The sequence below is a fragment of the Delphinus delphis genome, chromosome 15 (assembly GCF_949987515.2).
Source record: "Delphinus delphis chromosome 15, mDelDel1.2, whole genome shotgun sequence".
NCBI lineage: Eukaryota > Metazoa > Chordata > Mammalia > Artiodactyla > Delphinidae > Delphinus > Delphinus delphis.
The window spans coordinates 13,295,971-13,322,793 of NC_082697.1; the positions used below are offsets into that span (position 1 = coordinate 13,295,971).

General features: G+C 37.1%; 1 protein-coding gene across 6 annotated transcripts in view; it reads right to left on the reverse strand.

Annotated features, from left to right (window-relative positions):
- Window positions 1-26,823, reverse strand: part of NCOA3 (nuclear receptor coactivator 3) — a 121,194-nt gene that overhangs the window by 71,135 nt on the left and 23,236 nt on the right. Inside the window, exon 1 of one of the 6 annotated variants that reach the window (XM_060030671.1) lies at window positions 8,277-8,423. The exons of the other annotated variants lie outside the window; for them this stretch is intronic. The gene's annotated coding sequence lies outside the window, so the exon portion shown is untranslated. Of the gene's footprint in view, window positions 1-8,276; window positions 8,424-26,823 lie in introns of those variants that run through there. 6 annotated transcript variants of the gene reach the window in all.

Sequence of the window (26,823 nt, forward strand, 5' to 3'; positions counted from 1 at the left end):
GAAAAAAACAGATTCAAATTCCAGCTCTCCTAATAATAACGTTACCACCACCACCCATTACTTCCTCTATAAAACAGAGAGCATCTCTTGCCCTACCTATTTCAAAGAGCAGTTATGAATGACTGAGATCCTCACTGCCACCCACATTGTCAGAAAAAGCCATGTCTCTTAGTGGAAAAAAACATACAGCCCAACCACTCATTAAGGGAGACTCCCAGGGCCTCACACTTGAGGGTATTTGTTATTTAAACCCAGATTATTAGAATATTGTGGGTATCTGGCTTCCCAACTTTACAGCAGATTAGAAAGGAGAGACTATTAGAAGCAACAAAGTAGTAACAACAAGAAAGCAGAGCTAACTGGCAGGCAAAAGACAGTGAAGGAAAATAGGTGAAAAAAACTTCTTTTAATTTAAGAATAGCAAATACAAAAACTCTTAAAATTAAAGTGGCCTAGACTTAGTCATTCAACCTTATGAGTAACACTCCTGTTCAATTCAGGAGGTAGAAGAGGTGTCACTCACAGCAAAAAATAATAATAATAATATTCCTAATGTCCTGAATCGTTAAGAAAAGATTAAATACACTTAGCACACTGCTTGAAAGGGGGAAGTTTGAATACGCTTAAGGATTTCAATTTCCGAGGGTTAATTTTTTTTTTTTAAACAAGCTCTGTGCTATAATGGTTGTTTTTGGCTATGCACAGCAACCATCTGGGCTTCTCTGCACCGTTCTGTTCTATTCCCAGCCACTCCCCATTGTGGTGCTTAGAGGCAATGGAAGTATTCACAAGGCAAGCAGCAAAGGTTAGAAAACCTGGGACTTAGATGATCAACAGTTTAGGCAAGAAAGAGCTTCCACTAAGTACAACGCAAAATCCAGAAGCCAAAAGAAGTCAGTTTGTTTTGTTTTGTTTTTTGGCCACACCATGCGCCATGCGGGATCTTAGGTCTCCAATCAGAGATCGAACCCATGCCCCCTGCTTTGGAAGCGCCGAGTCTTAACCACTGGACCACCAGGGAAGTTCCAAGAAATCAATACTTTTAAACATATTAAAAATTATAACCAAAAAAACAAAGTTAAACATTAACTGGATAAATTTGGTACAATTTGAACACCAAGATAATGGTAAAGAATTATAATCTACTGAATAAACTAAAATTTCATAAATCCACAATAAATATAAAAATATATACACAATGGGAAAGCTCTTCTTTACAGCAGAGAGCCAACAAATATAGAAGGAATGATCGAACTGGAAAATCACCATTTGGAAAAGTCATAATCATCATTCATTCAAGAGGCAACAATGATCAGTGGAAGCTACAACTAGTGCTATGAGTTTACGGAGTAATAGGGTATTTCCATAATCACAGGCTCAAAACCTCTAAACCCCACAGCAAACTTTACGGTTATCTCCCCAAAATAACCTTACAATGGAAAAAGCAGCAGACACCACTGCAACCAAATGGTCAATGTTAGCATCGTCAAAGATGGGACTGATCTGGTTAGAGGAACTGAGAGCACATCATGTCCATGGTATTCCTCCCTGAAAAGTGCAGAACTTGAATCTAAACATGAGCAAACACCACACAAGCACAAACTGAGGCTCTCCTAACACAACTGAAGTATCAATGTCATGAAACAAAAAAGCAAGCAGAAACTGTCCCAGATTAAACGCGACTAAAGAGACATAAATGAATGCAGTGCATACAATCTTGGATTTCCCTTCCCTCTAGAAGACATTATTGAGACAACTGGTGAGATCTGGACAAGATCTACAGATTGTGTTAAAAATAATTTCAAGATTTTTATAATCATAGTGTGATATTAAAAAAGTCCTTGTTTTAAGAAAATAAAATATTTAGGAGTAAAGGAGAATTATGTCTGCAACTTACTCTCAAACGGTTCAGAAAAAATACTCTTTTTAATTTTAAATGATAGGAGAAAGCAAATATAGTAAAATGTTAACATTTGAAAAATGTGAGTGAAATGTACCTGGGAGTCTTTATATTAATCTTGCAACTTTTCTGGTAAGCCCCAAATTAAGAAGAAATAAAAAATGAAAGATGCAGGGGGCACAAGTTCAATCCCTGGTTAGGGAACTAAGATCCTGCATGCTGCACAGAGCAGCCAGAAAAATAATAATAATAAATAAATATTAAAATTTTAAAAAATAAAAGATAAATAACAGACTGGGAGAAAACACCTGCAGTGCATAAACAGACAAGGAATGAAAACCCAGAATACACAGGAGCTCTCACAAATTAGCAAGAAAAGACAACACAAGAGGAAAAATGGGCAAAGAATCAAAATAGGCAGTTCAAGGCTTCCCTGGTGGCGCAGTGGTTGAGAGTCCGCCTGCTGATGCAGGGGACACAGGTTCGTGCCCCGGTCCGGGTGCCGCGGAGCGGCTGGGCCCGTGAGCCATGGCCGCTGAGCCTGTGCATCCGGAGCACGGGAGAGGCCACAGCTGTGAGAGGCCCGCGTACCGCAAAAAAAAAAAAAAAAATAGGCAGTTCACTGTAGTACAAATGGCCAATAAACACATTAAAACATGCACAACTCTTCCAAGGATTCGGGAAATGTAAAATAAAAACAATGAAAGAAAATTATACCAGTTGGCAAAAATTAGTAATTTTAAGCAAGTATCCTTTAGGCTCAACAAGCCCATAGCACAAGTACATCAAGATATAAAAGATATGTACAAGGATATTCAACATATCACCCTATAAAAAGAGCAAAAAAAGGGAGGAGGGAACAAAGAATGAGCATCAATAGGGGAATATAAACTTTAATTAGATACAAGCTCCTTGAAGTAAAAGACTAGCACGTTTTTTTCATTGATATTTGTCCCCAGTAACTGACACATGACAAGTACTCTATATATATTTGCAAATGCACGGATAAATGGTTAAAGAAAAGACACACAAAATGGTGTATTACACAGCCATTGAAACAAACACAGTAGATCTACAAAATAATCACCTAAAAAGATGCCCATGGAACAACTTAAAAAAACACTTGCAGGCAACATATAACATGATTGTTTTAAAGTATAAGAACATGTCTACATAGATACATATGCTTATTCTTGGGGGAAAAGTAGAGAAAGGTACACAGAATTTGATGAGTGATTAAACTGCCAGAATACTTTAACTGCTGTACTTTCATTATTGAACAGAAGTTCTTGTGCCACAGGCCCAGTAGCTCCATGGCATGTGGGATCTTCCCCGACCAGGTCTCGAACCCATGTCCCCTGCACTGGCAGGTGTATTCCTAACCACTGTGCCACCAGGGAAGTCCCAGGGGAGAAGTTTTTAATAGGCAAAATTTGGGGTGAGAGCTGCAGGGTGTGTGACTTTCTTCTGATTAGTTGGTGGTGAGGTAACAGGGCAGTGTTCCAGGAATCTTGTGCTCAGCCAGAAGTTACCATCCTCCACCTGGGTGGGGGACTTAGTTCCTGCAGAAGATATTATGTATATTCCTTCAGGAGGAACCAGGAGCCAGCCCCAAGGCTGTACTATTGTTTCTTGACTGCTCCTCCTTTCTTTCTGCATTCCCTCCCTTCCCTGATTAACAACTGTTTGATTCTGCCCTTTGGAACTTAGGGAAGGTCAAGGAGGCTAAATGAAGCCTATTTCCTACAAACAAGAAACAGGGGACAAGGAAAGGATTTGTACCAGGGAGGGTCCCAAGGGTCCTGCTCCGTTTCACTTTGAGAGGTGGGATTATGACTAACTTTGTGTTATCACTATGTTTAAGTAAAAACTAATTTTTTTTAATATTTATTTATGTATTTATTTGGCTGCACTGGGTCTTTAGCTGCAGCAAATGGGATCTTCGTTCCCTCGTGCGGGGATCTTCATTGCAGCATTCGGAAACTTTTCTTTTTTTAAGTTGCAGCATGCAGGGTCTTCAGTTGTGGCATGCAAACTCTTAGTTGCAGCATGCAAACTCTTAGTTGCGGCATGCAAACTCTTAGTTGCGGCATGTGGAATCTAGTTCCCCGACCAAGGATTGAACCCGGGCCCCCTGCATTGGGAGCACAGAGTCTTAACCACTGGACTACCAGGTAAGTCCCAACACTGAATTTAAAGAAGATGCCATTTTAAAAAATTAAGCTCTACAAAATGTGAAACTTCCTAATGTAATACAAAATGAACAGATTAGGAAAACAATTATGTAACACACACCAAGAGTCTTAAAAATCTTTGATCCAGATTCTGCTTCCAGGAGTCTATCCAAAGGAACAGAAATGCAGACAAAGCTTATGTACCAAATGTTCACACCAGCATTACTCTCAACAATTATAAGACAGAAGCAGCCTTTAAAATATTTAAAGTTCTGTACAACTACACATAAAAGGAAGACACAGAAATATATAGAAAATATACACACAGGAGAGAGAAGAAAAATTTAGGAAATGGACCAAAATATCCCCAAGATCACTAGGTACCTTTTCCCACTTTGAAATGGCCCACAAATTTCCAAAACTGGCTTGTTTGGCTTTTATAACCACACAACAATATGGAGCATGTGACAAGGTTGTAATTTATTTATGTATAAACATTCCTAAACCTTATTTTACATTTAAAATACAAAATACTAACTCCTTACCTAAGTCAGATACCAAGCCCACTTCCTCAATTGCCAATTTAAACCAAAAAAAAAAAAAAAAATCAAGACAAGTCACAAATTGGGAGAAAATATTTGCAAAACATTTATCTGATAAAGGACTTGTATCCAAAATATACAAAGGACACTTAAATAACAACAGTAAGAAATAACATAATCAAACAACCCAATTTTACAATGGCAAAATATCAGGGCTCCCCTGGTGGTCCAGTGGTAAAGAATCTGCCTTCCAATGCAGGGGACATGGTTTTGATCCCTGGTCGGGGAACTAAGATCCCACACACCGCAGGGCAACTAAACCCACACGCCGCAACTACTGACCTTGCGCACCGCAACTACTGAGCTCACGCACCTCAACGAGAGAGTCCTCACGCCGCAAACTACAGAGTCCACGTGCCCTGGAGCCCGCATGCACCGCAACAAGAGAGAGAAAACCCTCACACTACAACTAGAGAGTAGCCCAAGCAACGCAACAAAGAGACTACGCACTGCAACGAAAGATCCCACGTGCCTCAACGAAGATCTCCAGTGCCACAAGTAAGACCTGATGCAGCCAAAAAAATAAATTAAATAAATGTTTTAAAATTTTAAAAATAAAAAAAAATAAAACGGCAAAATATCTAAATACCTCACCAAAGAAGAAATACAGATGACATAAGCATATGAAAAGATGCTCAATATCATGTCTTTGAGGAATTACAAATTAAAACAAAAATGAAACCACCACACATCTATTAGAATGGCTAAAATCTAAAAAACTGACAATAACAAATGCTGACAAGAATATGAAGCAACAGGAACTCTCATTGCTGGGGGAATGCAAAATGGTACAGCCACTTTAGAAAACTGTATTGCAGTTTCTTACAAAACTAAACATTATCTTACCATATGATGCAACAATCACATTCCTATTTAAATAGCCAGCTGACTCAAAAATATGTCCATACAAAAACCTATACACAAATGTTTATAACAGCAGCTTTATTTATAACTGCCCAAAACTGGAAGCAACCAAGATGTCCTTCAACAGGTGAGTGGATAAACTGTCGTATGTCCACACAATGGATTATTCACAAATAAAAAGAAATGGTCAAGCCAAGAAAGACATGGAGGAACCATAAATGCACAATGATAAGTAAAAGAAGCCAGTCTGAAAAGGCTTCATACTATATGATTCCAACTATATGATCTTCTGCAAAAGCCAAAGCTAAAGAAACTAAAAAAAAGGCCAGCAGTTCAGGAGGAGAATGAATAGGTGAAGCATGGGTAGCTTTCAGAGAGGTAAAACTATTCTGTATGATACTGTAATAGTAGATACAGGACACTATGCCTTTGTCAAAACCCACAGAACTATAAACACAAAGAGTAAATCTTAATATAAACTATGGATTTTATTTAATATTATTGGTACATTAATTATAACAAATGTACCACACTAATGCAAAATGCTAACAGGGGAAACAGGGTGGGGGCAGGGAGGGGCGTGGTAGAGACACAAATGGGGACTGTACTATCTGCTCAATTTTTCCATAAATCTAAAACTGTTCTAAAAAGTCTGTTTTTTTAAATCATGAGAACTACAAAGAAATATGCTACTTTATCAAGTGGATATCTAACACCAATTAAGCAACGAAGTTTTGTAATATGTCTTTTTATAACTGAGTTGTATAAAACTTTCCAAAATAAGGCTACAGAATTTCTTTACCATACCCTCATTTCTATAATGCTACCCAATGCTCCCAAAAGGAAAAGTAAAATGAAAATTTTTCAGTGAAGACAAAGCAATGTCTGGTTCATTAATCCAAACATGTTAAATTGTTTAAACAATAGCTTAAATAATAAATTTAAACTTGCTTCAATAATTAATTTAAACTTTGTTCAACAGGAAGATTTTTCTTTTCTTTTTTTTTCTAATATTTGTTTATTTGTTTTGGCTGTGCCAGGTCTTAGTCAAGGCATTCAGGCTTCTTAGTTGCAGCATGAATGTGGGATCTAGTTCCCCGACCAGGGATCAAACCCCGGCCCCCTACTTTGGGAGTCTTACCCAGTGGACCACCAGGGAAGTCCCGGGAAGACTTTTCTTTAAAATTCTCATACAACTGTCCTAAGTCTTTGCAATATCATCTGCAATTTTTTTTAAGATTTTTAAAATTTTCCCCACCAATTCAAAAACATTTATCAAGTGCCTACTACATACCAAGCTGAATATACTGTGATAACCGTTTTTGCCTTGTCAAGGAAATTTACCTGATTTTCCCAACAAAAATTTCCTCCAATAAACGTTTTTTTGAGGACTATTAAAGTAGCGGGAAAATACAATATTCAGATGTTACCAAAACATGCTGCAGAATTACAGACTGTTAATGATTCACACAAAAACGTCGGAGCTATCTTACCAAGAAGAAATTTAACTTAACTAAATACAATAAAAGCACAACCATGCCGTTAAAATGAATCAGAAAAGGGAATTCCCTGGCGGTCGGATGGTTAGGACTCAGTGCTTTCACTGCGACGGCCCAGATTCGATCCCTGGTCAGGGAATTAAGATCCCACAGCAGCACAGCCAAAAAAAACCGGAATCAGAGAAGAAAATATTTTAGACCATTTTCACAGGCAGCTCTCCTCACCCTCATCGATAACCTGAAGTAGCTGGGTAGAGTCACGCAATAGGAAAGCAATACTGACCTTGACAATTCCTAATAATGACAAAGTCTGTAAGTACCAAGTGAGCACTTAAGGTTTTGCTGTTTATTACACAAATATCTTTTCAGACACGCATAAACAGGAAACTCCACTTTATCACAAGTCTTGGGGAATACAAAAGTTTGCACAAAGGCAGTGCTTTCAAGCACTGTAGTGGGAAAATATGTTCAGGCTTTCAAAATAAAAACATTAATTAGAACTTAAAACTTCCATTACAAAGAGACTTGTAGAATACAAGCAGAAAATATAGCAATAACACACTTGTATTTTTACCATACTATAAATTAATTATAATAATAACATACATCAACTTATGAGGAAAGTATCTCATTTTGCAGGTAAGAAAGGACTCCAGAAGCTGTGACTTGTCCATTCTGTTGAAGCACACCCTCAAGTATGCTAAGATACTGTCTGTGTTAAGTGGGAATTCCTAACATAATAAAAATATTCTAAGTAGATTTACGGCGATCAGCTTAAGCTCATCTGCTGATATTTAGCTATATTAGAGCCATTAAATTAGATTCATTCACGTTAAAACCCAGCAAAAACTCAATTCTGTAAGTCCTATACAGGCATACCTCAGAGATATTTCAGGTTAACTTCCAGACCATCATTATAAAGCAAAGTCACACGAATTTTTTGGTTTCCCAGTGCACATAACAGTTATGCTTACACTATACTGTAGTCTATTAAGTAGGCAATAGCATTGTATCTAAAAAAACAATGTACATGCCTTAATTTAAAAATATTTTATTGCTGGGATAATTTAAAAATATTTTATTGCTGGGAATTCCCTGGTGGTCCAGTGGTTAGGACTTGAGCTTTCACTGCCAAGGTCGCGGGTTCAATCCCTGATCGGGGAGCTAAGACCCCACAAGCAGTGAAGTAAAGTAAGCAAATAAATAAAAAAATACTTTATTGCTAAAAACTGCTAACCGTCATATGAGCCTTCAGCGAATCGTAATTGTTTCTTTGCTGGTGGAGGGTCCTGCCTCCATGTTGCCGGCTGCTGGCCGATCAGGGTGGTGGCTGCTGAAGGCTGGGGTTGCCGTGACAATTTCTTAAAATACAACAACAATGAAATTTGCCTCGTCAATCAGCTCTTCCTTTCACAAACGATTTCTCTGTAGCATACAATGCAGTTTAACAGCATTTTACTCGTAGTAGAACTTCCCTCAATATTGGAGTCAACGTTCTCAAACGTTGTTGCTGCTGCTTTATCAACTAAGTTTATGTAATATTCTAAATCCTTTCTTGTCATTTCAGTCAAGTTTTCCACATTATCTGGGCATGGTTTGTGGTGCCCCAAAGCAATTACAATAGGAACAAAGATCACTGATCATAGAGCACCATAAAAAATATAATAACAATTAAGTTTGAAATATTTCGAGATTACCAAAATGTGACAGAGACACACAGACTTTCTTGATGCAAGGCTGCCACAAACCTTCAATTTGTTTTAAAAAAAAAAGGCAGTATCTGTGAAACACAATAAAACAAAGTATGGCCATACTAACATTTTAATTAGAAAAAGCTACTAAAAAACAACTATAAACAACTTTCTAATCACATTCTTCTTTCTTATCAAATATCAATGAAAAGCAAAAGTAAAGTAATATTCAAAATTAAGACAACCTCAAGTCCAATAATACTGAACAAGTACAATTACTTAGCATCTAACATAGCCCCTAACCCTGAATAGCCCAGATTGAACTTGCATTGTTTCAGATCACCTAATATTTGTTTTTTGTTTTTTTGTTTTTTTTTTTTTTTGCGGTACGCGGGCCTCTCACTGTTGCGGCCTCTCCCGTTGCGGAACGGAGCACAGGCTCCGGACACGCAGGCTCAGCGGCCATGGCTCACGGGCCCAGCCGCTCCGCAGCATGTGGGATCTTCCAGGACCGGGGCACGAACCCGCGTCCCCTGCATCGGCAGGCGGACACTCAACCACTGGGCCACCAGGGAAGCCCTGTTTATCCTTGTATTAAAGATAGTTTTTGCAATATCTAATGTAATCTGCCTAAAATCTTTTTAGCAACCACATCATTTACCAAAAAGCTTAATCATTTTTTTTTAACTAGAACTATACTGCTAGATGTCATCTTACAGTTCATATTCATTAAAAAATACGGGATACATTACTTGCCCAAAAATAATTTATTCAGTGTTTCCCTAGATGCCTTAGATTGAAAACTAGATTAAGAAAATCTGGGTAGCACTACATATTAACTCATCTTTATTATATGAAAGATTGTGTTTTGTATACAAGTAATCCCAAACAACTTTTACCCCTGTTGTCACTCCAATTATTTTCATTCATCATTTTGAACCTAGAGAAACAAACTGTTTAAATTATTTTAAACTAGATCCTACCATAAAGAGACGGAACAGAACAAACATTTACTAGACTCCTGCGGGTGCATAGTATTTCACTGTCCATGGATAAGGAAACTAAAGTTCGGGTAGGTAGAATAACTTGCTCAAGGTCTCACAACTGATGCAACAGGGATTAATTAGAACTCAGCATCACCTGAATTCCAAGTTCATGCTTTTTATACTACCCTTCCCTCCAAATTTTAATTGTACTAATCACTGTGATTGTATAAATCTCAACTATAAAATTACTACCAACAAGGTTAAGTTAGAGTTAAGATTTAATTTATTCTCTTTAGAACAAAATAATACCCAAAAAAGCCTTCAAAGGGCTTGTATGGAAGTTTAATATGATTCAATTAAATATGTTATATGGCCACAACAAAAGAGTATCCTATGAGATACCACAAAGAACACCTGAATTGAGATCTCAGTTCTATCAGGAGGTCTGCCACTTGTGTGACCTTAGAGGGAAATATGAGGAAATAATGACGCTTTGTCTTTTTTTAATATATTTTATTTATTTATTTATTTGGCTGCAGCACACGGGATGTTTCATTGTGGCACTCGGGCTTCTCTAATTATGGCACGCGGGCTTCTCTCCCTAGCTGTGGCTTGCAGGCTCAGTAGCTGCGGCGCACAGGCTTAGTTGCCCCACAGCATGTGGGATCTTAGTTCCCCAGATAGAATCGCGTCCCCTGCATTGGAAAGCGGATTCTTAACCACTGGACCACCAGGGAAATCCCACAAGTTGTCTTTCAACAGCTTTTTATATAAACTTCTGTGAAAATTCCACTACTACATTCCATAATGGCAATACTCAGACATCCAAAAACATGCAGAACTGAAAAAAGGTGTATGTTAGACTTATCAATTCTGATCATCACCAAAATTATCTATTTTATTCATTTATTATTCAAAAAACAGTTACTAAATGCCTACTATAAGCAAACCAGGAACTCAGAGACACAAGATGCTCTTAAGAGTTCATGTCCTGCACCTCCCTCATTCCATGCTATCATTATAGTTTTTAATATCTCTCAAATCTATCCATTTCTTTTTAACCCCATTCCTACTACCCTTTAGTGTCCAGGTAGCACATTTTCCCTGGATTACTCCAAAAGTCTACCTTTATTCTAAAGACTTCTCCTTGTATGTAATGATCCAGCCACACTAAATAACTAACCGTTTCCCAGAGGACAACCCAACTGCTCCAAGTCTTTCTGCCCAAGCTGCTCCCAGTTAGAATGCTATTCTACTGACCCATCACCCACCTTCAATTTATACGTTATAACAACTCCTCCTGAAAGCTTACTCAGATGCTTCAACTTTGTCTCTTTCAGCTCTCTCTCCCAATCCCAAATTAGGTTATATACTCCCCTGCAAAAAGCTTGATAACTATCAACTTTGAACATCCCTATAGTGCTTATCACCTGGTAACTGCCTCTCTTCCTGCTCTCCTCCCTTCTGAAAGCAGAGCCCAAATCTCTGTATTTTGTTTCATCCACAGCACCTAACACACAGCAGGTACACAAAATTTTGTTCATGACTGAGGGGAGGAAAGAGACATTCAAGTGAATATGTACAGGATGCTCAGAGATCTTGGAGGAATCATTCCTGATAAAGAGGTCAAAACACTCAGAAGTTGCTTACCAACAAATAAGGTTTTACAGGGGTTCCCTGGTGGCCTAGTGGTTAGGATTCTGGGCTTTCACTACCGTGGCCCAGGTTCAATCCCTGGTCAGGGAATATCCATCCACAAGCTGCAAGATGTGGCCAAAAAAAAAGGATTTACATAAAATTTTATAACATTTGAGAAATTATCTGAAGAAGACATTCTACTATGATACAGAAGACTATCTTTTTGATTATAAGCACAAGGGAAAATAATGGAAAGCACTATAGAAAAACAAGAATAACTCTGCCATCAAATAATTTGTAGTACTGATATCTCTTGGACTCAAGAGGTTAAAATATAATTAAAACATGCCAACACAGCTACTACAGTTTCTGGAATTTAAAACACACACACTTATGACTTAATGTCATGCTATAAAACACCAAATGTCTTCAGTTTTCTGTTCCAGGAATGATGTTTGGAAGTCCGCCAAACACAGAGGAGAAAACCTCTGGCTCCTCCATGCTTTGCAGTATGTGAGGAAACTAGCCTGTCCAGAAAAGATGAAATCATGTATAATATGGTAGAGAGCTCTGTCATAAAATGACAAATTTAAGTAAGCAGAAAATGAGAAGGCAGTGCAGTAAAGATTACAAACTTTGGATACAGAATAGTCTGTCCGGTTGAGGGCCTCAGCCTAAAACGGGCATAAAGAATACCTTATGGGGTTGTCGTGAGAATTACATGAAGGAATTACATAAAGCATTTAAAATACTCAGATTCTGATAGATGTATCCAGTGTTCAATAAATAGTAACTACTGACATTACTATTGCTTTACGATAGAAGAATCTTAGAAAGCAAAGATCCAAGTAGCAAAAGTTATATTCTGAGAATTCAGGCTTTTCCGGTTACTTACTGTTCCTCACTCCCTTAGCTTCTTTTCTTTTTTTTTCTTTTTAACAAATATTTATTGAGCACATACTATTTGTTAAGTCCTTTATTTATTTATTTATTATTCTCTATTTTTGGCTACATTGGGTCTTCATTGTTGCGCACGGCCTTGCCACTCTTCATTGCGGTGCGCGGGCTTCTCGTTGCAGTGGCTTCTCTTGTTGCGAAGCTCAGGCTCTAGATGCGCAGGCTTCAGTAGCTGTGGCGCACAGGCTCAGCAGTTATGGCTCGCGGGCTCTAGAGCACAGGCTCAGTAGTTGTGGTGCACAGGCTTATTTGCTCCGCGGCATGTGGGATCTTCCCAGACTGGGGCTCGAAGCCAGGTCCCCTGCATTGGCAGGTGGACTCCCAACCACTGCGCCACCAGGGAAGCCCTAGCTTCTTTTCTAACGTGAGTACTTTACTTCTTTTAAACTGCCTCCCCCCAATAATAATTTTCTTATTGTAAAAACTAGTTATAATTACCAGCTAAATTAACTATGTTTGCTTTTAGAAGAACAGAAAAATCTGTTAACAAAGTGTTTAGAATTCTCATAATACTAAATCAGTCATTTCAAATACATAAAGGGCATTTAAAATACATGTTTAAACATCAGAAACATAAAGATTCCAAAATCCTTAAAATATGGAAGATAAAATATAATACGGTGTATATTACAGACTGAATTGCATCCCCCCAAATTCATAAGTTGAAGTTCTAACTCCTACTCCCTCAGAATGTGACTGTATTTGGAGATAAAGTTTTATAGAGGTAAATAAGTTAAAATGAGATCATCACGGAGGGCCCTAATCCAATATGACTAGTGTCCTTATATGAGGAGGGAATCTGGACACAGACATGTACAGAGGGAAGACCATGTGAAGACACTGGGAGAAAACAGCCATCTACAAGCCAAGGAGAGAAATTTCATTTCTTTCTCATAAGAAATCAACTCTGCAGATACCTTGATCTTGAACTTATAGCCTTCAGAACTGTGGCAAAATTTCTGTTGTTTAAGCCACCAGGTCTGTGGTACTTTGTTATGGCAGCCCTACCAAACTAATGTAGCCTACTCTTCCTAAAACCAGATTGGATTTATAGACTGGGAGTATATTTCTAGTCACAGTCATTGATTCCACAAGCTAACCTCAATACCACTTAGAATCAGACGCATTTCCAAACTCAAAAAATCAAATACCTAAAGCCAGAATCAGGATTTGTGCATCATATATGTTTTTTAAATATTTATTTATTTCTTTGGTTGCACTGGGTCTTAGTTGTGGCAGGCGGGCTCCTTAGTTGCGGCACACAGGCTCCTTAGTTGTGGCATGCTGGCTCCTCAGTTGTGGCATGCGAACTCTTAGTTACGGCATGCATGTGGGATCTAGTTCCCTAACCAGGGATTGCACTCAGGCCCCTGCATTGACAGCACAGTCTTAGCTACTGCACCAACAGGGAAGACCCCATATATGCTTTTTTTTAAAAAAAAGTGCATTATCTATACTATTTGGGCTATGGCTGATCTAAAACACTATTAACAAGTAATGTTGATATGTTTATGTGGCTATATCACTTGTGTTGAAGGAAAAATGCATATTCTGAATTTTTATGTGCATCTATTAAAGACAGTCCTCTTACCTATTAAACAGTCCTCTCAACCTGAACGATTTTAGAAATACTGTTTTTCGATAGAGGAAACAGACTTTGGATTCAAAGAGATGGGGATTAAAAGCCCAGTGTTGCCATTTACTAGTTACATGGTCTTAAGGAAGTTATTTCACCTCTCTGACCCTCAAATTCCTCAACTGTAAATGGTGATGAAAATAATATCTTACCATATTAGCAGATTAGTGAGAGATAAACTAAGCATCTGGCACAATTCGTAACACAAGGTAGGTACTCAATAAATGGGAGCTATGACAAGATCATCATCCAAATGTACACGAAAAGGAGGTGTTACTGTTATGGGAACTGTAAACTTTTAAACCTTTCTGGAAGGCAATCTTGAAATATCCACCCGAACATTAAGGATATCCCTCTGACCCAGAAATTCGACAGAGTTCTATGGAAATATGTACACAAGTGGGTAAAATGGAAGAAAAAGAATGTTCTTTGTGGCACTGTTTTACCAGAGGTCTGGCTTAGTATTAGACTATACTAGATCCATATTTTTCATTAATTTTTAAATGAAGTAGATCTCTCTATTCTGACCAAAAGATGGCAATAACAGAATAAGCACAATACAATCCAATGAAGTAAAAACTATGTGCTTATATATGCAGCAAGTGGATATGAAAAGATCCAATACTAAAACACAAATAGCCTTCACTTTTTGTTCATATATCCTACATATTGTAAAAATTTTTTAACTCATTAATTTTTTTCTAATAAAAAAGAAACACAGGTGTGCACCATCTTTTGAGACTAGTGCTTTCCTGTGCTATGGAATGAGTTAGGAAAACTGCAACGAAAAACATATTACACACTAACCCTCCCTCCTCAATGAAAATGTCTAGAATCTATATCTATATTAAGTACACAATGAAGATATTCAAAATCAATTTCTATTTGACATTTTTCAGTTTCTACAGTCAGTTCTAACTTTGTGGAGTTAGTCACAAAACATTTTAAAAACTGCTGTTTATCATAAACCAGTCACACTCTCAAACTCTTCCTCCCCTCCTTTCAAAATAATCTACTTAAATATGTACCTAGAACACAAAATTACTTGAATGTGACCTAAGAAAACATAAAATAAATCTACATCTAAAATTAGTCAGAAAGAGTCAACATTTTAGATTAAGATGAACTACAATCTTCCTCCACTTGATACAATCCAAATTTAAACACAGAACAATATTGAGACTGGAATCATGGAAGGTCACTATGGAAATGGAACCACTTTGTTTTAAAGATGAGAAAAATGAAGCACAAAGAGTGATTTGACCAAGTTTACAAAGTAAGATAGATGGAGTATCACTGCAGAGCCCTGACCTCCCAGTCTAAAATTCTTTTCTCTAGATCATATTGCCTCACATCATAGCTTAATTTTAAATCAATTCCTTTTCCAAATAAATTAGCAAAAATAGCATCAAATAACATACTTGGTTTCATAAATATGTATAAATGAAACAAACGTTAGCTGGCATCTACTACCTGGCATATTTGCAGTACTATCTATAGAGCTCTGCATTTCTGAAATTTCAAGCTTGTGAGATACCTTGATCAGACATTACAAAGGTGTCTGCTCTGCAAAAGCAGAGAGGAAAATGCTTTATGAGAACGAATTCATCCAATTCCCCTGGAGGAAGAGCAACTGGTTAGATTCTAATTAGCTGAAAGACCAAATTTTCTAGTCATATGTGTTTGAATAGCATTTTGTTTGTTTTGGTGGCACGTTCCTTTTTATAAATAATGTTTCTCATCTCTGATTTCAAAGTCACCTTCCAGCCTAATGGAGGCGCATGGCTGACTCTTCTCTCCTTAGAACAAGATTCATAAAGAAAACAAACATTAATGCAAAGAGGTATTTCGCTTCATATTTTCCTTCACTGAAAACCAGTTTGATAGCAATATATGAAAATCTCTGATGCTGCAACATCTATATTTAACTAAAATATAAAAATCCAGAAAGTAAGGACAAGGAAAACTAACAGCAGTATAAGACAAAGAATACATGAAGTAGAAATCAGGTAGACAACAGATCTCTGAAATCTAGTTTGGGGAAAATAAAATGATCATCCTAATATGAACAAAAGCTGATGCAACTGGCAACTTCAGGCCAAGTTCACCAAAAAGAAAAGGAATGTTAAGAAATCTCTGCCCTTGTCTCGTATCAAAAATACAAATACTGAGGCAGGTATGTTTAGACATACTCAAACATAAATGCAATAAAATAAAGTTGTTCCATCAAAAAAAAACAAGGGTCACAAGTGAAATAAAATCAAATTATTACAATATAAGGCTATGGGTAATTTTAGGTGTACCATTAGCCTTCTAATCTGACCAGATTAAAATGCAGTATCCAAAGAAAGTAGTTTATCAATACTGTCAACACACAACATGGTTTAAAGTATAATTTTGCTAGATTTGATTGAATAATGCAATGTGATAATTAACTTCATTTTATCCCCCGAGTGTTGATATTTTTTCTCTAACAAAAACCAAGTATTCAGGGCTATGAGTGATGAGTGACCTTGAGGCAGCACTTGGAAAGCAGTCACCATGGCAACACTACCACAAAAGTGCCTCATCCTCAGCAAAAAGACCAACCTGGTGCATGAAGATTTAAAAACCTAGGGAAACAGAGCTTCCTTCAAGCGCCCCCTCCCCTCCCCCGCAATAGAAAAAGGAAGAAGAAATTAGTTTTAAAAATGTTTACATTAACCTTTCTATTTTAGCCTTCCTATTTATTCTTCATGGAGGGGGACCATACACATTAAATTATCTTAATGCTGAAATATTAAGTCATGTAAAAATTCTTTTCCTTTCTTTTATCCATTTCCTATATGGGCAAAATAAATTGCTAAGATATGAAAGAACAATGATTTTTGTTTTTAAAAATGCACATTTAAAATTTTTCAACAGAATCATTACTATTCTCATCTTCTTTTAATCACTATATCAATTTTTCTTCCTTTTAATAAGAACATTTCTTTTCCAACATGCACCTTGATAAAGAAAACACGAGAGAAAAAAAAAAAAAAAAAGCACGAGGGAGGGTTGATTTAAAATTCCAAATATAAAATTGTAATTCTGCATATACACACTAAAGGGCCAGCCACTTGTTTGCTAAGAATGTGGGGAGGGGGGTGTGCGGGGTAAGCAAGCTTCTTTGCACTTAGAGTTTTGATATATATAAAGTTATGTGTCTTTGCTTCAGACACAGATGTAGTTTTTCTAGAGAATCTACTCCTTGAAAGCCAGGATAACACTCCAGTCATTTTATCACCACACAGTAAGCACAGAGCCTGACATAAGTCAGTTCCAAAGGACTTCAAACTTTTTGCTCACATACCCACCAAAAGAATCTGGAAAAACTATGTAACCCAGAAGATTTGTAAATTGACATTTAAATTTTTCATCAGCTTAACTAGTTACAAAGCAGTAATTTCCAAGATGTTATAACTATTCGCATTTTAATAAACTGTTACATCATTCTCAAGTATTCAAAGGAACTTGGATTATCATCATCCCTCACTAACAGCCAGAAATTTTATAACTGTTCCGTTCTCCTGGAATACAAATTTCCATTCTTCTTCTCTCACAGTATTTGATCATAATGGAATATCATTTTATGCTTAGAAGTATTTTATTAATCATTCCATCTCTGCAACAAAAGGATATATAAATTGAAAACTGAATTCCATCTGATCACAGGCTTTAAGTTTTGAAAACATTTTATTTTGAATTATTACTATAATCATTATTAGGATGTTAATTGTTTAAAATATAAACAGTGCGGCTTCCCTGGTGGCGCAGTGGTTGAGAGTCCACCTGCCGATGCAGGGGACACGGGTTCATGCCCCGGTCTGGGAAGATCCCACATGCCGTGGAGCGGCTGGGCCCATGAGCCATGGCCGCTGGGCCTGCGCATCCAGAGCCTGTGCTCCGCAACGGGAGAGGCCACAACAGTGAGAGGCCCACGTACCACAAAATAAATAAATATATATATAAATATATATATATAAAACAGTGTATTATAAATTTTGATAAAATACATGTAAAAAGTACTTTTTTCATTGTAAGTGAATCTGTTAAGATACAAAGGCAGAGGTTCTTCTCCACCCCTGCCTCCTGGTGCATTCAGATATCGCAATGAATAATATTCATAAACTGCAACAGTGTTTGTCAATTTCTACATTTTGTTTGTAAAATTATAAATAAAACTTGCTGACATGAGTAGATAATTAGGCGGAAGGAGTTATGTGAAAGCAATGTCACTCAATTCTTTCAATGCAATCTTAGTTACATGACAAAAATCTCAGTGAACTACCATCAAAAATTATTTTTTCATTATCTCCCAGAGAGCAATTTGATTAACCCTCCCTTCAATTTTGATTTTGATGAAAACAGACTCAGAAGCACCTGACAGACCACTTGTTACCCAGCCATTAGAGTCCTTCACTTTTTACACCCTGACACCAATATTTGTAATTGCCCATGTGTTTCAAAACCCAGATTTTTTTTTGGCTAACACCCAGTGTCAATGCAACACAGTAAAAAGAGAGTTATTCCTTTCTTTTGGCAGTGAGAAGAACAATTGTGAAAGGAGACATCTGGAGAAAAAGACTCTGCAAAGCTTTCTCAAGGAGACCAACTTAAGGATTTAAGAGAACAAAAGTTTATGAACCTGGAAACTGATCATCTTTAAATGATGTGTTAAAGCCTCTAGATCCAACCACCGATTTATAGAAAACACAGAGCTCAGAAGAATGTGCTAAATGACACCAATCAAATACAAAATGGAAAGTTTTCCAAGACATAATCTCACTTTTTCCAACAAATTGCAAGGGAAAGAAAGAGAGAGAAGCAGTAGGAACCTAAATTAAGAGACATAAAAGGGGAATTTCCTGGCGGTCCAGTGGTTAGGACTCTGCGCTTTCACAACCCAGCCAGGGAACTAAGATCCCGCAAGCCACGCAGCACAGCCCAAAATAAAAACAAACAAAAAAATAATAACAAACTTAAAAAAAAGAGAGACATAAAGGATATAACAAATTGTAATATGTGCATCTGATTCAAACAAACTATAAAACATAGTTATGTTTCAAGCAGTTGAAAACCTGAACACACCTGGATATTTGATATTAAAAAAATTTTTAAGGTGAGGTAATTTTTTAAATAGTCCTTATTGTTTAAAGATACTTATGAAAACTTTTAGAGACAGAACAGTATGTTATCTGGGACTTCCTCAAGACAATACAGAAAAAAAAGAGTATGAACAAAAATAAAATTGGTCATGAGTTACTAATTGCTGAAGCCAGGAGACAGTTTCATGAGAATTCACTGTAGTATTCTCCCTAGTTTTTGTGTTTAAAATTTCATAATGAAAAGTTTCTTAAAATTATTTGCACTCACATACCCCTTGCGAAGTCTTCATGCACCCCAAGTGAGATCCAAACCCACATCAAGACACCATATGCAAGTGAACTTTAACAGCTCCAACTGCCCAACAGAAGTCAGGCGATCAACATGCAGAGAAGCACCTTGAGGCTCTGAACATTTATGAAAATTGTCTTTTCCTCTACAAATTTTCAGCATTAATTCTGAAGCTCAAACCTCAAAAAGAGGAACAAATAATACTTTCTCTTGAATGTTATCACTTAATGTGCATCAGCATATATTGGAAAGATATATACCAGAAAACCACTACTTGCTTATCTTCATTTTAACATGAAAACACATTTATCAGCTCACAGGTAAAGTTTAAGTGGTCTAACACTTGTCAACAATCTTATACGGATTATATATTTCTGCATATTTATATACATATACGTGCGAATTAAAAAATGAATATAACTATATATACTTATGTATATAAAGTATACCCTCCCAACATAAGGCTAGCAACAGGACAAAAGAATTAAGACAACAAAATAACATACCAAAGTGAGTATAAGACTTTGCCTTTTATAAATTCTAGTTATCTTTATTCCTTGCCATATAAACTTCTACCTCACAGTGGAAGCTAACACAACATCAATACATTATAAACCTCTGACTAAATAACCACTCAAAAACCTACTTCCGGGGCTTCCCTGGTGGCGCAGTGGTTGAGAGTCCGCCTGCCGATGCAGGAGACACGGGTTCGTGCCCCGGTCCGGGAAGATCCCACATGCTGCAGAGCGGCTGGGCCCGTGAGCCATGGCCTCTGAGCCTGCGCTCCGCAACGGGAGAGGCCACAGCAGTGAGAAGCCCGCGTACCGCAAAAAAAAAAACAAACCCTACTTCCTATTACAACTTTTCTTAAGAAGTAAAATGGAGGGGGAGAACTAAGTATCTTATACATTAGTGCTTTGTTAACTCACCTCAAAGCAATCTTAAATTCAAATTTCAAAAACAGAAAACTGTATTTTGTATGTACAGACTTCCAGATTTATTAAAATTAAAATGCAGTATTTGAAAGTTCCAAGAATTACAACACAGTATTTCCAACTACAACTGCCATGTGAAGAAAAACTGTCCCATCACTTTAAATTGTCTCCTTACTGATTTAATAAGTTTTTTAAAGGGGAAAGGTGTGTCTCTCTCCTATGTAAAATACCAAAGAACTCGGAGGCAAGATGCAGGATAACTACTTAGAAAGACTATACCACAATATATGACCAGAAAACCACTACCTGCTTACCTCTATTTTAACATGAAAACACATTTATCAACTAACAGGTTAAGTGGTTTAAAACTTACATAAACAATCTTATTTTAAAAACACGTTTAACCTTTTAAGAGAAACAAATTGAAAAAATAATCTATTGGACATGCTCTGCGGTCAGTTAGCATTCAATATATTGAAAACCTTAACTAAAACTGCATAAATATTTAAATCATTCACACCCAAAGATAATTCACTTTTCACTTCAGCAGTATACACTTTTATAAAATAAGACCTTTCGGGTTTCCCTGGTGGCACAGTGGTTAAGAATCCGCCTGCCAATGCAGGGAACACAGGTTCGAGCCCTGGTCCAGGAAGACCCCACATGCCATGGAGCAACTAATCCCATGCACCACAACTACTGAGCCTGCGCTCTACAGCCCGTGAGCCACAACTACGGAGCCCACGTGCCACAACTACTGAAGCCCACGCACCTAGAGCCCATGCTCCGAAACAGAGAAGCCACAGCAATGAGAAGCCCACGCACCGTAACCAAGAGTAGCCTCTGCTTGCCGCAACTAGAGAAAGGCCGCATGCAGCAACAAAGACCCAACGCAGCCAAAAATAAAATAAATAAAATAAATTCATAAAAAATAAATTAATTAAATAAGACATTTTTCCCTGTTTTTTTTACTTCAAATAAACTCCCTAAGGTTTTTTCAATTAAAAGAAAAAAAAAGATGGAGGAGAGAGAGTAATTTTTAAACACAAAGCCAACTATGTAAGTCTCAGTCCTGTTAAAAAGTTAATGAAGCATTTAAAGCATAAACTTGTAACTGGAAACAACCTAACATTTTATCAGCAAACAGATTATTTAAAGGATGGTGCATACATGGAAAGAAGGGGGGAAAAAATGTCAAATGCATAGTACAAACCATAAAAATAATATTGATTTCAACTTGTTGACCTGGAAAGATGTTCACCACATAAAAGGGAATAAAAGGTTACAGAACACCATGCAAAAATTCCTTATTTCTAACATGATAAAGTCTACATAGAGAAATGTAAAAAGATACATACAAAAATATCAGTGCTAGCTTCTCTTAGATATACTTTTCTGGGCTTCCCTGGTGGCACAGTGGTTGAGAATCTGCCTGCCAATGCAGGGGACATGGGTTCAAGCCCTGGCCTGGGAAAATCCCACATGCCACGGAGCAACTAGGCCTGTGAGCCATGGCCACTGAGCCTGCGCATCTGGAGCCTGTGCTCCGCAACAAGAGAGGCCGCGATAGTGAGAGGCCCGCGCACTGCGATGAAGAGTGGCCCCCGCTTGCCACAACTAGAGAAAGCCCTAGCACAGAAACGAAGACCCAACACAGCCAAAAATAAATATAAATAAATAAATAAATCAGAAAAGAACAAATCATTTTCCTTAACTGTTAAAAAACAATATGCATAAAATAAACTGTAAATGAAACTGGATGGAAACTTTTGAAACTTTTTCAAATAAAATTCTATAACTATTTTAAACAAATATGTAAATAATTAATTTATATAATAATGTAACATTAATTTAATATTTTAAAGCAAATAATAAGCTCTTCATGGTACCACACAAGAATTTTTAAATATGTACACATAGGAGGAAGGGGCACAGAGTACCAATTCTTGCCTAAATCAACAGTGCATTAGGGAGAAGTTACAGCAGGCTTCTTCTCTTACACTTCTCAGTACAAATATCTACTCAAGCATTGTCTCATGTACTTTAAAAAAAACTCCCTGTAGTTGGTTGAAGGCATGTTGGTTATTCACCTAAAGCAACCTTCATTCCAATGTTTTACTTACCAAAAAGACTGTAGTAAGAACTCATTACTGCAAATGGCAAACTGAACTTCTAAAGAATTTTATTTTAACTAGTATCAATAATCTAAATGATTCCTAGAACTCTGTCCTCTTTTCATTAAGGTTACTGTAAAATTTTAATTTCATGTACAATTTGAAAAAGAAATATAAATTTCTTAAGGATAATTAAACATCCATAAAGAAGGTTTCATTCAGCTGAATAAGACATCAAGTAATGAGAAACTTTCACTGCGATGTTATTTTATAATAGAAAATAAAGATAACCTAAGTGAGCAATATCAGAAAACTGAATAAATTATGATATATTCACTTAATGAAACACTAAGCCTCTTAAAATGTTCACAATATTTTGTAACATATAATATCAATATGATCTCATTTCCATTTCTTATGTACAGTGTATACATAGATAAAGACTGAAAAGGTGTGCATCAAAATGATCTTTCCTGGGTTTTTTTTAACATTTTAATTTCCTATCACCTAGAGAGAACATGTATTAACTTTGTAATAAGAAACACTTTTATAACGCCTTTGAATTTTTTATACATTATATCCAATCCAAATAGAGAAAAGGAATACTTAACAAATGTTTTCAATAATAACTAATGTTTTTTAAAACCGCACTAAATTGCATTTTTTTGAGACCCTTTAAAACACTAATTGATTTTATCATGTTCTCCAATTGAAGACCTCACTGCTATATCCCACATCTTGTACCTGATAGCAGTGTACAGAATAGAGTATCCTTTCTTGGGGAGACTACTCAATAAACTGTCATGATACAATGTTTTCTGGACTATTGCAACTCTTAATTTGATGAAACAAAATTACAGAAACATTGGGAAGACATAATATACATGTGTACTTTATAATAAAGCAATTTTCAATGAATGTTAATGAATGCGTATACCTACCAACCCTTTCCTCAAACTGCCATTGAAAATTTAGTAAAAGATACTAATCTTTTATTATTGTGCTGGCAGACTAAGAAAATAAAAAAGAAATTCCCCTGTACATATGATAACATATGATAACTACTGCTCGCAGATTCTTCAAATTAACAGACTGCCCTATCTTTAACCAATTTCAGAGTAAACTTCCATCCTGACTGGATATCCAGAACCAGTTCCAGACTAAATAGACCAGGAACTAAAATGAAACCAACAGAGACCACTGACTTCCTTAATGTAGTCCCATGGAGTTTGAAGATGAAAGATAGGCTATGCCCCAGAAAAATACCATGCCACAGATAGGGATGGGAGAATAGTTTGAGAAGGACATCCTCCTTTCAAAGAAATATAGGGCATATTTATTCATTCAACAATTGAATAATGAATGTCTACCATAATGCCAGGCACTTATCTAAATTTTTGAGATATATCAATGAGCAAGAGACTAAGATCTGGGCTTCCCTGGTGGCGCAGTGGTTGAGAGTCCGCCTGCCGATGCAGGGGACGCGGGTTCGTGCCCCGGTCCGGGAAGATCCCACATGCCGCAGAGCAGCTGGGCCCATGAGCCACAGCCGCTGAGCCTGCGTGTCCAGAGCCTGTGCTCCGCAACGGGAGAGGCCACAACAGTGAGAGGCCTGCGTACCACAAAAAAAAAAAAAAGAGAGACTAAGATCCCTGTCTTTGTGGAGCTTATATTTTATCAGGGAAAAACACCATTAAGCACAATAAATAAGTAAATTATATGGTATGTTAGAGGATTAGCACTATGAGGGGCAAGGTTGCAGTATTAAATAGGGTGGTAAGAATGGGCCTTACTAAGAGGGTGAGATTTGAGACATAAAGAGATAAGGAAGTTAAGTCAAACAGATATACAGTGAAAAAAGCACTCCACACAGAGGGCACGCCCAAAGGCAGGAGTGTGCCCACATCAGATAAAGAACAGCACTGGATCAAGAGTGAGGAAGACAGAAAGAGGAACGAAAGGTGAAACCAGAGATGTATCAGGAGCAAATCACACAGGGCCTCATACACTAAGTGAGGACTTTCTTACTGAGTGAAATGGGGAAACCTCTGCAGATTGAGGAGATGAATGTCAAATGGTTTAGGATTTTAAGAGTCCTCCAACTATGTTATGTTATTAAAAGATAGTAAGGAGTGACATTAGGATGTCAGTACAGTAATACAACAGTAGACTCAGTGGAAGTATTAAGATTTGATCAGATTCTAGATACATCTTAAAGAGAGAGATATAGAGATGTGAGAAAAAGGAGCCCAGTTTCTTGGCCTGGGCCAAAAAACGTGGAAGGTTTCTTAAAGGAAATTTCGAAGAAAAGGTCACAAGTTCAGTTTTAGACATGCTTACTTTAAGGTTTCATCAGAAATCCAAATGGGAACATTGAGAAAACGGGTGGATATACAAGTCTACAAAGAGAAGAGAGGTTTATCTCACATAAACAGCATACAAAGATCCAACTATGTATGGAATATGTCCCGAAGAAGAAAACCAAGGCAACAGAACAACAAAAACAAAAGGCGAACAAACCCTCCAAGTCAAGAAAACTGTCCTGATGTTGAGAGAAAAAGGGGAAGGGGGAGAGGAGGGCCTTAAAACTACATATTGAAAGGACTTACTACTTGCTTGGAGAAAAATGAGTCAGAATGGCCAATACCAATACATAAGACTACCATGAAAAAAACCCTTTGGACATTCAGGCAAAGACAAAAAAGCTAAGTCACCTAAAAAGAAAATCAGATTGACCTCAGACTGTGACAGCAATGCTCTATGCCAGAAGACAATGGAATCACAGACACTCTAGAAAGAATTTTACAAACAGCCAAACCAGCTTTCAAGTAGTAGAGCTGCAGACAAACTTTTAAACAGTAGAACTCAAGCAATACCGTTTCCGTAAACTCTTCCTGTGGAATTTATTAGAGAATGAATGTTAGACAACCCAAATGACTGGAAAGTCCAGATCAGCATAAAAATAGTGGTGGGTATTAAATACATATTTACTTATTAAAAACCGAATGATGTTATAAGATAGTTATAACAGCTGTATGCTTTGATAATGTAGACAACATAATTGTCCAAAAGTGAGGGGAAAATAAGAGAAAAATTAGAATAAGCTTGCTGAATGCCTTACAGATATTAATTGAAAGTAAAAGAATAATAGTTTTAATCAAATGCTGGGGAAGAGAAAGGAGATTACTAGGTAACTTCAGTAGTACTCAAAGAAAGACAGCAACACACAAAAACCAAAAAAGAACAAGGAGGAACTAAGTGTATTACAGGAAAGTTAATATACAGGCAATAGCTAGAACAAAAGTACAAATGTTAAATATTTTTAACCTAAAACAAACAAGACAAAATATTACATAAAAGACAAGATATATTCTCTCACACTTCATACCCAATTCAAATTTTTTTTAATTGAAAAATAAAACCAAAAAAAGCGAAGAGGAGAAATTTTAATGGAGATGAGAGTAGGACTGGATCCTGGAACCAAAAAAAAAGACAATGGTGGAAAATGTAGTAATATCTGCTATTTAGTTAGCAGTACTATACCAATGTTAACTTCTTAATTTTGATCACTATACCATGGTTAAGCAGTTAACATTAAGGGAACCTGGATGAGGAGTATACAGAACACTCTAGTATTTCTGCAACATTTCTGTCAATCTAAGTTATTTCAAAGTAAAAAAAAAATTTTTTTAAGTTTGAGAAACAATGTTTTTCACCATTAGAGAATGCTAGGAAACCAATTGGTTATTTTAAAAACTAGGAAATAAAGAAAATGAGCCGAACATTCTGCCTTCCTATGTGAATTGTACCCACACCGGGTGACCAAATAGTTGACTACAAGTAGTCTATAGAAATATTACAGCTGTTAAATGAAAAGGGTATGCTAGAGTATCAGCATTTGCTACTCCTAATAGATTAGGGGTTATTGTTATTGATCGGTACCCCTAATGAAGGGTACCGATCAATAACATCAAGTATCACAAAGTGAGAGAGAAGCAAACATCATGTGTCCCCTGATAAACACCACCACATCAGAAGTAGTCTCTCACTGCAGCTGCCAGTCTCCAAGATGGTCCCCAGTGATGCCCATCTCCTAAAATTCATATCCTTAAGTAGTCCCCTCCCACATAGTACCAGGGTTTGTCTGTAGGACCAAAAGAATATAGCAGAAATGACAGTACGTCACTTCTGGGATCATAAAAGGCATTGCAGCTTTTTTCCTCCCTATCTCCCTCTCTCCCTGATCACTTACTCTGGCAGAGTGCCTTGAGGATACTCAGGCAAAAAACTGAGACCTCCTACAATAGCCACGGGAGTAAGCCACCTTGAAAGCCAATCTTCCAGCCCCAGTCAAACCTTCAGAAGTCTGCAGCCCAGGGTGACAGCTTCACTGCAATCCATGAGAGACC